Source organism: Ornithodoros turicata, chromosome 1 (assembly GCF_037126465.1).
Source record: "Ornithodoros turicata isolate Travis chromosome 1, ASM3712646v1, whole genome shotgun sequence".
NCBI classification, from domain to species: Eukaryota; Metazoa; Arthropoda; class Arachnida; order Ixodida; family Argasidae; genus Ornithodoros; species Ornithodoros turicata.
In genome coordinates, this window is record NC_088201.1 from 233,154,255 (window position 1) to 233,165,594 (window position 11,340).

Sequence of the window (11,340 nt, forward strand, 5' to 3'; positions counted from 1 at the left end):
TAGCCCTAACCAAAATACCAATTATGCAGTGTCAAGGTACACTCAATTCCCTGTCAGAGGAGGCAAACACCGTCACAAACGCAACCACCTTATCTGAGTCTCATAGAGCAGAACTAGACAAGTTCTTTCAAAAGAAACGAGTGAGCCTAAAACTACAGAAAGAAAAAAAGCTCACTCGGGATAACATACAACATCATACCGCCGATAACACAGCCTCAAACGCGCCCAATTTCTTGTCCACTTCTGCCGTAGCCTCAAACCCTAATCTGCAGCACGCCCCTGAAACGCATCTAAGTCATAATTCCCCTCCAACGCGTGACGCCGACCGACTACCAAAAGATCGTAACGTTATCAACCTTTCTTCCCGTGAACTTACGAACTCCGATCGTTCCCTACTTGGTAAAGGATAATCGTTCTGCCCTAATGATGCAAGATTGGATGAATACCAGTTACATGTAGATCTTGATAACTTTGCCCGGAGGCTACGGCTTGCAGAATACTTTCATGAAAAGACAGAGTCGAACGGTAATTCGTTTCGTATAAAATCAGAGTTCACTCCAGAACCTAACCGAGATAAAACCCTTGATTTGTACATTAAAGCAGTTCAGAAGGATATCTTCCGTGCGTATCAGGACAGCGCAAAACGCAAACTCAGGTATAACCTCACTAAGCAGGAGCAAGAAAGCTTGTCGGCATTAGAGAACGTCAAGGATATCGTAATTAAGAGGGCAGATAAAGGAGGCGCGATAGTTGTAATGGATAAACAATCATACGTTACAGAAGGCCTCCGCCAACTTCAGTGCGCGGAATTTTACAGATCTCTCGAAACTGACCCTACCCCCGAAATTAGTGCCAATGTAACCAAAGTCCTAACAAGATTAAAAAACGCCAAGAAGATTGACGAGAGCTTGTACCAGTATTTACTCCCAAAGGACGCTAGGCCTGGTAGATTTTACATGCTCCCCAAGATACATAAGCCGGGTAACCCCGGAAGGCCGATTGTTTCCTGTAATGGTACAGCCACTGAGAATCTTTCATCATTCGTGGATCATCTCCTCAAGCCCATCCCGTCTAAATTCGACTCATACGTTAAGGATACCAACCATTTCCTTCAAGATATACGTAAAATAAACGTTCCCCCTAACTGTCTGCTAGCAACCCTAGATGTCACTTCCCTGTATACTAACATTCCTCACTCAGATGGAATAGCAGCGGCAGAGTGTGCATTTAAGAATCAACCCGATCAGGGTTATGATACGTCCGTCCTCACGGAACTCCTGAATCTGATCCTAACATGCAATAACTTTGAATTCGACGACAAACACTACATACAGGTCAATGGTACAGCAATGGGAACAAAAATGGCTCCTAAGTATGCAAATATCTTCATGGCATCCTTGGAAGAACCGTTCCTCAGCAATTGTGCACTGAAGCCACTCCTATATAAGCGATTTCTAGATGATATATTCATTATTTGGCCCCACTCCGAATGCGACCTTCAGTTGTTTGTTAACGACTTTAACCAAGTTCATCCCAGTACTAAATTTACATTCAATTACTCCTCCTCAGCTGTTCATTTTCTGGACGTGGAAGTTAAACTACATAATGGAATCATAACCACCAGTCTGTATCGAAAGCCTACCGACTCCCAACAGTATCTATCGTTCCAGAGTTGCCAACCCAGACACACTAAGCTAGCTATCCCTTATAGTCAGGCGCTGCGTTACCGGAGAATATGTTCTAACGATGTTGAACTAGACAATCATCTTGAGAGCCTTGAAGAAACTTTCGCAGATAGAAAATATCCTAATCAGGTCGTAAAAGATGCCATAGCCAGAGCTAGATCAACCGATCGAGAGAACCTATTCCAAACACAGCCCCGAGCCGATAAGAATTCTTCGGTAAACCTCACTATTAGCTTCAACGGTTATGCCCCGGACGTAAACCGCATACTTAAACAGTGCTATGCAATCATCACCCAATCTGACCGTATGAGTCAGGTGTTTCCGGAACCACCCCGCGTTACTTATCGTCGAGCAAGGAACATCCAAGACAGACTTGTGAACGCCAAGTTAAACAAGCCGTCGGAACACAACGGTTGTCAACCATGCAACGGACGCAGATGCCAGATCTGTAAATTAATGCAAACTGCTACTAGAGTAGAAAGCACAAATTCCAGCTATCGCAGAAAAATTAATGGTCTATTTAACTGTAACTCTTATAACGTCCTTTATCTACTTCAATGTAATGAGTGCAAGGCCCAATATATCGGTCAAACAGCTACATCCTTCAGAATCCGATTCAACAACCACAGGTCCAACGTATCACAGAAACCTAATCTGCCAGTGTGTCGTCATTTTAGTAAACCCGGCCACTCAATTAACGACATAGCCATTTTCGTTCTGCAATCGGGTTTTCCATCCCAACGCCTTAGAGACCGAAGAGAATCGTTCCTGATCTACAAATTTAAAAGCCAGATTAACGAGGACCCCGGCGTCCTCTCAACAGTTCGCAACCTAAATCCTAATTCTCTCAAAATACATACACTCTTTTGTATCTCTTTCAGACTCCCCGGTTGGTCACCCCATGAAATCATTGCCCTCCGGCGAAGAACATGACTGCCTGTGATTCATTGTACCCTTTACCTTTGTTTGACAAAGCACGTGTGCTGCCCTCTCCCCTTGTACATATTCCCCTCTCATTCTTTGCAATTGTCTTGCGTCACCATAATATCCCATTCCTGTTGAAGACAGCGCTGCTGTCGAAACGTCGAATACTCCCTCTTAGTTTTTAACAAAGTTCCCCTTTTATTCCTTGTCCTGTAGAAGCACCGTCTCCACTTCTGATCTTTATTGAATACCTTTATTTTTCGTGGTCAACCGCATTCGTTTATTTCAACTTGTACCTCTACGATGACCACTGACAGAAGCGGACCCAAGATGCCCATCAGGAAGTACCCTTTTTATGCCCCCGTTGTTGTAATTCTTGGTGACTCGCGAACTAAACACTTACGTTTCCATTTTGACCCCAGATCCCGAACTGCCCCAACGATGTCCGTGACCAGGAGCGGAGGCCGCATTTCGGACTTCTTGGAGGAGGTTGACCAGCTACCCCCCCGCGTGCGCGTCGTCGTCCTGCACTGTGGGACAAACGACATGCCGTACAGCGACCCCGACTCGGCCATCCAGCACTACGTGCATCTTCTGGACCACATCCGTTCCCGCGGAAACATCGATCTAGTGGTATGTACTCTTATTCTACCCCGCTCCTTCAACCGCCGTCGATCTTATCCCGACAGGCGCCGTGAGTTCCAATGTAACCCGCGGGCGTACGGCTTCAACATGCGACTGCGAGACCTGTGCAAGCGATCGCCGGACCTCTACTTTCTGGACCACGGCTTTCATCGACAACCCCCGACGAGAGTCCTAGCAGCCGACGGCCTGCACCCTAACTTCGAGGGAGTCCGGCAGATAGCACACCGAGTGCGAACCCTACTGCCCCGGCTTCTACGTCGGCTGCCTGTCCACAAGGAAGGAGTCACCGGGATGCCTGACCCAGTCTGGCCCACAATCCAGGAAGCAGCAGCGAGCAGTCGGAGCCACGTCCACGTTCAGAAGACGTCAAGAGGTCTCACCGAGAGTCGAAGTCGGACTGCTGGATGCAGAGTTCAGAGCGCTGACCATTACACGATGGGACCCGAAATTCCGATGCGGGAATCCAACGAGCGCCTCCTGGGAGAAAGCAATGTATCCTAGCCACAAGACCGCACCGGAGATATTTCGAGGGAAGTGGTCGATGAAAAAAAGCTGAAAAAATAAATAAATAAGAGTAGTGCGCGGAAGAAAAGCAGTGAAGCAATGAAACAGCAAACTGTATAAAAGATAAGAGGTCTCACCGAGAGTCGAAGTCCGATTGCTGGATTCAGAGTTTAGAGTGCTGACCATTACACCATGGGACCCGAAATTCCGATGCGGGAATCCAACGAGCGCCTCCTGGGAGAAAGCCATGTATCCTAGCCACAAGACCGCACCGGAGATATTTCGAGGGAAGTGGTCGATGAAAAAAAGCTGAAAAAATAAATAAATAAGAGTAGTGCGAGGAAGGAAAGCAGTGAAGCAATGAAACAGCAAACTGTATAAAAGATAAGAGGTCTCACCGAGAGTCGAAGTCGGATTGCTGGATTCAGACTTCAGAGTGCTGACCATTACACCATGGGACCTGAAATTCCGATGCGGGAATCTAACGAGCGCCTCCTGGGTGAAAATCATGTATCCTAGCCACAAGACCGCACCGGAGATATTTCGAGGGAAGTGATCGATGGAAAAAAGCTGAAAAAATAAATAAATAAGAGTAGTGCGCGGAAGAAAAGCAGTGAAGCAATGAAACAGCAAACTGTATAAAAGATAAGAGGTCTCACCGAGAGTCGAAGTCGGATTGCTGGATTCAGACTTCAGAGTGCTGACCATTACACCATGGGACCTGAAATTCCGATGCGGGAATCTAACGAGCGCCTCCTGGGTGAAAATCATGTATCCTAGCCACAAGACCGCACCGGAGATATTTCGAGGGAAGTGATCGATGGAAAAAAGCTGAAAAAATAAATAAATAAGAGTAGTGCGCGGAAGAAAAGCAGTGAAGCAATGAAACAGCAAACTGTATAAAAGATAAGAGGTCTCACCGAGAGTCGAAGTCCGATTGCTGGATTCAGAGTTTAGAGTGCTGACCATTACACGATGGGACCCGAAATTCCGATGCGGGAATCTAACGAGGGCCTCCTGGGTGAAAGCCATGTATCCTAGCAACAAGACCGCACCGGGGATATTTCGAGGGAAGTGATCGATGGAAAAAAGCTGAAAAAATAAATAAATAAGAGTAGTGCGCGGAAGGAAAGCACTGAAGCAATGAAACAGAAAACTGTATCAAAGGAAAGAGGGCCCACCGAGAGTCGAAGTCGGATTGCTGGATTGACAGTTCCGAGAGCTGACCATTACACCATGGGACCCGAAATTCCGATGCGGGAATCTAACGAGGGCCTCCTGGGTGAAAGCCGTGTATCCTAGCAACAAGACCGCACCGGGGATATTTCGAGGGAAGTGATCGATGGAAAAAAGCTGAAAAAATAAATAAATAAGGGTAGTGCGCGGAAGGAAAGCAGCGAAGCAATGAAACAGCAAACTCTATAAAAGGAAAGAGGGCCCACCCAGAGTCGAAGTCGGATTGCTGGATTCAGAGTTCAGAGTGCTGACCATTACACCATGGGACCCGAAATTCCGATGCGGGAATCTAACGAGGGCCTCCTGGGTGAAAGCCATGTATCCTAGCCACAAGACCGCACCGGGGATATTTCGAGGGAAGTGATCGATGGAAAAAAGCTGAAAAAATAAATAAATAAGAGTAGTGCGCGGAAGGAAAGCACTGAAGCAATGAAACAGAAAACTGTATAAAAGGAAAGAGGGCCCACCGAGAGTCGAAGTCGGATTGCCTGATTGAAAGTTCCGAGTGCTGACCATTACACCATGGGACCCGAAATTCCGATGCGGGAATCCAACGAGCGCCTCCTGGGTGAAAGCCATGTATCCTAGCCACAAGACCGCACCGGAGATATTTCGAGGAAAGTGATCGATGGAAAAAAGCTTGAAAAATAAATAAATAAGAGTAGTGCGCGGAAGGAAAGCACTGAAGCAATGAAACTGAAAACTGTATAAAAGGAAAGAGGGCCCACCGTGAGTCGAAGTCGGATTGCTGGATTGAGAGTTCCGAGTGCTGACCATTACACCATGGGACCTGAAATTCCGATGCGGGAATCTAACGGGGGCCTCCTGGGTGAAAGCCTTGTATCCTAGCAACAAGACCGCACCGGGGATATTTCGAGGGAAGTGATCGATGGAAAAAAGCTGAAAAAATAAATAAATAAGAGTAGTGCGCGGAAGGAAAGCAGAGAAGCAATGAAACAGAAAACTGTATAAAAGGAAAGAGGGCCCACCGAGAGTCGAAGTCGGATTGCTGGATTGAGAGTTCCGAGTGCTGACCATTACACCATGGGACCCGAAATTCCTATGAGGGAATCCAACGAGCGCCTCCTGGGTGAAAGCCATGTATCCTAGCCACAAGACCGCACCGGGGATATTTCGAGGGAAGTGATCGATGGAAAAAAGCTGAAAAAATAAATAAATAAGAGTAGTGCGCGGAAGGAAAGCACTGAAGCAATGAAACAGAAAACTGTATAAAAGGAAAGAGGGCCCACCGTGAGTCGAAGTCGGATTGCTGGATTCAGAGTTCAGAGTGCTGACCATTACACCATGGGACCCGAAATTCCGATGCGGGAATCTAACGAGGGCCTCCTGGGTGAAAGCCGTGTATCCTAGCAACAAGACCGCACCGGGGATATTTCGAGGGAAGTGATCGATGGAAAAAAGCTGAAAAAATAAATAAATAAGAGTAGTGCGCGGAAGGAAAGCAGCGAAGCAATGAAACAGCAAACTCTATAAAAGGAAAGAGGGCCCACCCAGAGTCGAAGTCGGATTGCTGGATTCAGAGTTCAGAGTGCTGACCATTACACCATGGGACCCGAAATTCCGATGCGGGAATCTAACGAGGGCCTCCTGGGTGAAAGCCGTGTATCCTAGCAACAAGACCGCACCAGGGATATTTCGAGGGAAGTGATCGATGGTAAAAAGCTGAAAAAAAAAAATAAATAAGAGTAGTGCGCGGAAGGAAAGCACTGAAGCAATGAAACAGAAAACTGTATAAAAGGAAAGAGGGCCCACCCAGAGTCGAAGTCGGATTGCTGGATTCAGAGTTCAGAGAGCTGATCATTACACCATGGGACCCGAAATTCCGATGCGGGAATCTAACGAGGGCCTCCTGGGTGAAAGCCGTGTATCCTAGCAACAAGACCGCACCAGGGATATTTCGAGGGAAGTGATCGATGGAAAAAAGCTGAAAAAATAAATAAATAAGAGTAGTGCGCGGAAGGAAAGCAGCGAAGCAATGAAACAGCAAACTCTATAAAAGGAAAGAGGGCCCACCGAGAGTCGAAGTCGGATTGCTGGATTGAGAGTTCCGAGTGCTGACCATTACACCATGGGACCCGAAATTCCGATGCGGGAATCCAACGAGCGCCTCCTGGGTGAAAGCCATGTATCCTAGCCACAAGACCGCACCGGGGATATTTCGAGGGAAGTGATCGATGGAAAAAAGCTGAAAAAATAAATAAATAAGAGTAGTGCGCGGAAGGAAAGCACTGAAGCAATGAAACAGAAAACTCTATAAAAGGAAAGAGTACCCACCGAGAGTCGAAGTCGGATTGCTGGATTCAGAGTTCAGAGTGCTGACCATTACACCATGGGACGCCAAATTCCGATGCGGGAATCCAACGAGCGCCTCCTGGGTGAAAGCCATGTATCCTAGCCACAAGACCGCACCGGAGATATTTCGAGAGAAGTGATCGATGGAAAAAAGCTGAGAAAATAAATAAATAAGAGTAGTGCGCGGAAGGAAAGCAGAGAAGCAATGAAACAGAAAACTGTATAAAAGGAAAGAGGGCCCACCGAGAGTCGAAGTCCGATTGCTCGATTCAGAGTTTAGAGTGCTGACCATTACACCATGGGACCCAAAATTCCGATGCGGGAATCTAACGAGGGCCTCCTGGGTGAAAGCCGTGTATCCTAGCAACAAGACCGCACCGGGGATATTTCGAGGGAAGTGATCGATGGAAAAAAGCTGAAAAAATAAATAAATAAGAGTAGTGCGCGGAAGGAAAGCAGAGAAGCAATGAAACAGAAAACTGTATAAAAGGAAAGAGGGCCCACCGAGAGTCGAAGTCGGATTGCTGGATTGAGAGTTCCGAGTGCTGACCATTACACCATGGGACCCGAAATTCTGATGAGGGAATCCAACGAGGGCCTCCTGGGTGAAAGCCGTGTATCGTAGCAACAAGACCGCACCGGGGATATTTCAAGGATCGATGGAAAAAAACTAAAATAAATAAATAAATAAATAAGAGTAGTGCGCGGAAGGAAAGCAGCGAAGCAATGAAACAGCAAACTCTATAAAAGGAAAGAGGGCCCACCGAGAGTCGAAGTCGGATTGCTGGATTGAGAGTTCCGAGTGCTGACCATTACACCATGGGACCCGAAATTCCGATGCGGGAATCTAACGAGGGCCTCCTGGGTGAAAGCCGTGTATCGTAGCAACAAGACCGCACCGGGGATATTTCAAGGATCGATGGAAAAAAGCTAAAAAAATAAATAAATAAGAGTAGTGCGCGGAAGGAAAGCAGCGAAGCAATGAAACAGCAAACTCTATAAAAGGAAAGAGGGCCCACCGAGAGTCGAAGTCGGATTGCTGGATTGAGAGTTCCGAGTGCTGACCATTACACCATGGGACCCGAAATTCCGATGCGGGAATCTAACGAGGGCCTCCTGGGTGAAAGCCGTGTATCGTAGCAACAAGACCGCACCGGGGATATTTCAAGGATCGATGGAAAAAAGCTAAAAAAAATAAATAAATAAGAGTAGTGCGCGGAAGGAAAGCAGCGAAGCAATGAAACAGCAAACTCTATAAAAGGAAAGAGGGCCCACCGAGAGTCGAAGTCGGATTGCTGGATTGAGAGTTCCGAGTGCTGACCATTACACCATGGGACCCGAAATTCCGATGCGGGAATCTAACGAGGGCCTCCTGGGTGAAAGCCGTGTATCGTAGCAACAAGACCGCACCGGGGATATTTCAAGGATCGATGGAAAAAAACTAAAATAAATAAATAAATAAATAAGAGTAGTGCGCGGAAGGAAAGCAGCGAAGCAATGAAACAGCAAACTCTATAAAAGGAAAGAGGGCCCACCGAGAGTCGAAGTCGGATTGCTGGATTGAGAGTTCCGAGTGCTGACCATTACACCATGGGACCCGAAATTCCGATGCGGGAATCTAACGAGGGCCTCCTGGGTGAAAGCCGTGTATCCTAGCAACAAGACCGCACCGGGGATATTTCAAGGATCGATGGAAAAAAGCTGAAAAAAATAAATAAATAAGAGTAGTGCGCGGAAGGAAAGCAGCGAAGCAATGAAACAGCAAACTCTATAAAAGGAAAGAGGGCCCACCGAGAGTCGAAGTCGGATTGCTGGATTGAGAGTTCCGAGTGCTGACCATTACACCATGGGACCCGAAATTCCGATGCGGGAATCTAACGAGGGCCTCCTGGGTGAAAGCCGTGTATCCTAGCAACAAGACCGCACCGGGGATATTTCGAGGAAGGATCGATGGAAAAAAGCTAAAAAAATAAATAAATAAGAGTAGTGCGCGGAAGGAAAGCAGCGAAGCAATGAAACAGCAAACTCTATAAAAGGAAAGAGGGCCCACCGAGAGTCGAAGTCGGATTGCTGGATTGAGAGTTCTGAGTGCTGACCATTACACCATGGGACCCGAAATTCCGATGCGGGAATCTAACGAGGGCCTCCTGGGTGAAAGCCGTGTATCGTAGCAACAAGACCGCACCGGGGATATTTCAAGGATCGATGGAAAAAAGCTAAAAAAATAAATAAATAAGAGTAGTGCGCGGAAGGAAAGCAGCGAAGCAATGAAACAGCAAACTCTATAAAAGGAAAGAGGGCCCACCGAGAGTCGAAGTCGGATTGCTGGATTGAGAGTTCTGAGTGCTGACCATTACACCATGGGACCCGAAATTCCGATGCGGGAATCTAACGAGGGCCTCCTGGGTGAAAGCCGTGTATCGTAGCAACAAGACCGCACCGGGGATATTTCAAGGATCGATGGAAAAAAGCTAAAAAAATAAATAAATAAGAGTAGTGCGCGGAAGGAAAGCAGCGAAGCAATGAAACAGCAAACTCTATAAAAGGAAAGAGGGCCCACCGAGAGTCGAAGTCGGATTGCTGGATTGAGAGTTCTGAGTGCTGACCATTACACCATGGGACCCGAAATTCCGATGCGGGAATCTAACGAGGGCCTCCTGGGTGAAAGCCGTGTATCGTAGCAACAAGACCGCACCGGGGATATTTCAAGGATCGATGGAAAAAAGCTAAAAAAATAAATAAATAAGAGTAGTGCGCGGAAGGAAAGCAGCGAAGCAATGAAACAGCAAACTCTATAAAAGGAAAGAGGGCCCACCGAGAGTCGAAGCCGGATTGCTAGATTCAGAGTTCAGAGTGCTGATCATTACACCATGGGACCCGAAATTCTGATGAGGGAATCCAACGAGCGCCTCCTGGATGAAAGCTATGTATCCTAGCCACAAGACCGCACCGGAGATATTTCAAGGATCGATGGAAAAAAGCTGAAAAAATAAATAAATAAGAGTAGTGCGCGGAAGGAAAGCACTGAAGCAATGAAACAGAAAACTGTATAAAAGGAAAGAGGGCCCACCGAGAGTCGAAGACGGATTGCTAGATTCAGAGTTCAGAGTGCTGATCATTACACCATGGGACCCGAAATTCCGATGAGGGAATCCAGCGAGCGCCTCCTGGGTGAAAGCCATGTATCCTAGCCACAAGACCGCACCGGAGATATTTCGAGGGAAGTGATCGATGGAAAAAAGCTAAAAAATAAATAAATAATAGTAGTGCGCGGAAGGAAAGCAGTGAAGCAATGAAACAGCAAACTGTATAAAAGGAAAGAGGTCTCACCGAGAGTCGAAGTCCGATTGCTCGATTCAGAGTTCGAGTGCTGACCATTCCACCATGGGACCCGAAATTCCGATGCGGGAATCTAACGAGGGCCTCCTGGGTGAAAGCCATGTATCCTAGCAACAAGACCGCACCGGGGATATTTCGAGGGAAGTGATCGATGGAAAAAAGCTGAAAAAATAAATAAATAAGAGTAGTGCGCGGAAGGAAAGCAGCGAAGCAATGAAACAGCAAACTCTATAAAAGGAAAGAGGGCCCACCGAGAGTCGAAGTCGGATTGCTGGATTGAGAGTTCCGAGTGCTGACCATTACACCATGGGACCCGAAATTCCGATGCGGGAATCCAACGAGCGCCTCCTGGGTGAAAGTCATGTATCCTAGCCACAAGACCGCACCGGGGATATTTCGAGGGAAGTGATCGATGGAAAAAAGCTGAAAAAATAAATAAATAAGAGTAGTGCGCGGAAGGAAAGCAGCGAAGCAATGAAACAGCAAACTCTATAAAAGGAAAGAGGGCCCACCGAGAGTCGAAGTCGGATTGCTGGATTGAGAGTTCCGAGTGCTGACCATTACACCATGGGACCCGAAATTCCGATGCGGGAATCCAACGAGCGCCTCCTGGGTGAAAGCCATGTATCCTAGCCACAAGACCGCACCGGGATATTTCGAGGGAAGTGATCGATGGAAAAAAGCTGAAAAATAA

General features: G+C 47.1%; 1 long non-coding RNA gene across 1 annotated transcript; it reads right to left on the reverse strand.

Moving 5' to 3' along the window:
* Positions 1–2,184: 2,184 nt before the first annotated feature.
* Positions 2,185–8,970, reverse strand: LOC135379097 (uncharacterized). Its single transcript, XR_010418711.1, has 12 exons — positions 7,290–8,970; positions 6,768–7,200; positions 6,506–6,677; positions 6,245–6,416; positions 5,723–6,155; positions 5,462–5,633; positions 5,201–5,372; positions 4,679–5,111; positions 4,418–4,589; positions 4,157–4,328; positions 3,896–4,067; positions 2,185–3,806 (listed from the first exon to the last, which is right to left on the reverse strand). It is a non-coding gene; the product is annotated as an uncharacterized LOC135379097 (long non-coding RNA).
* Positions 8,971–11,340: the final 2,370 nt, after the last annotated feature.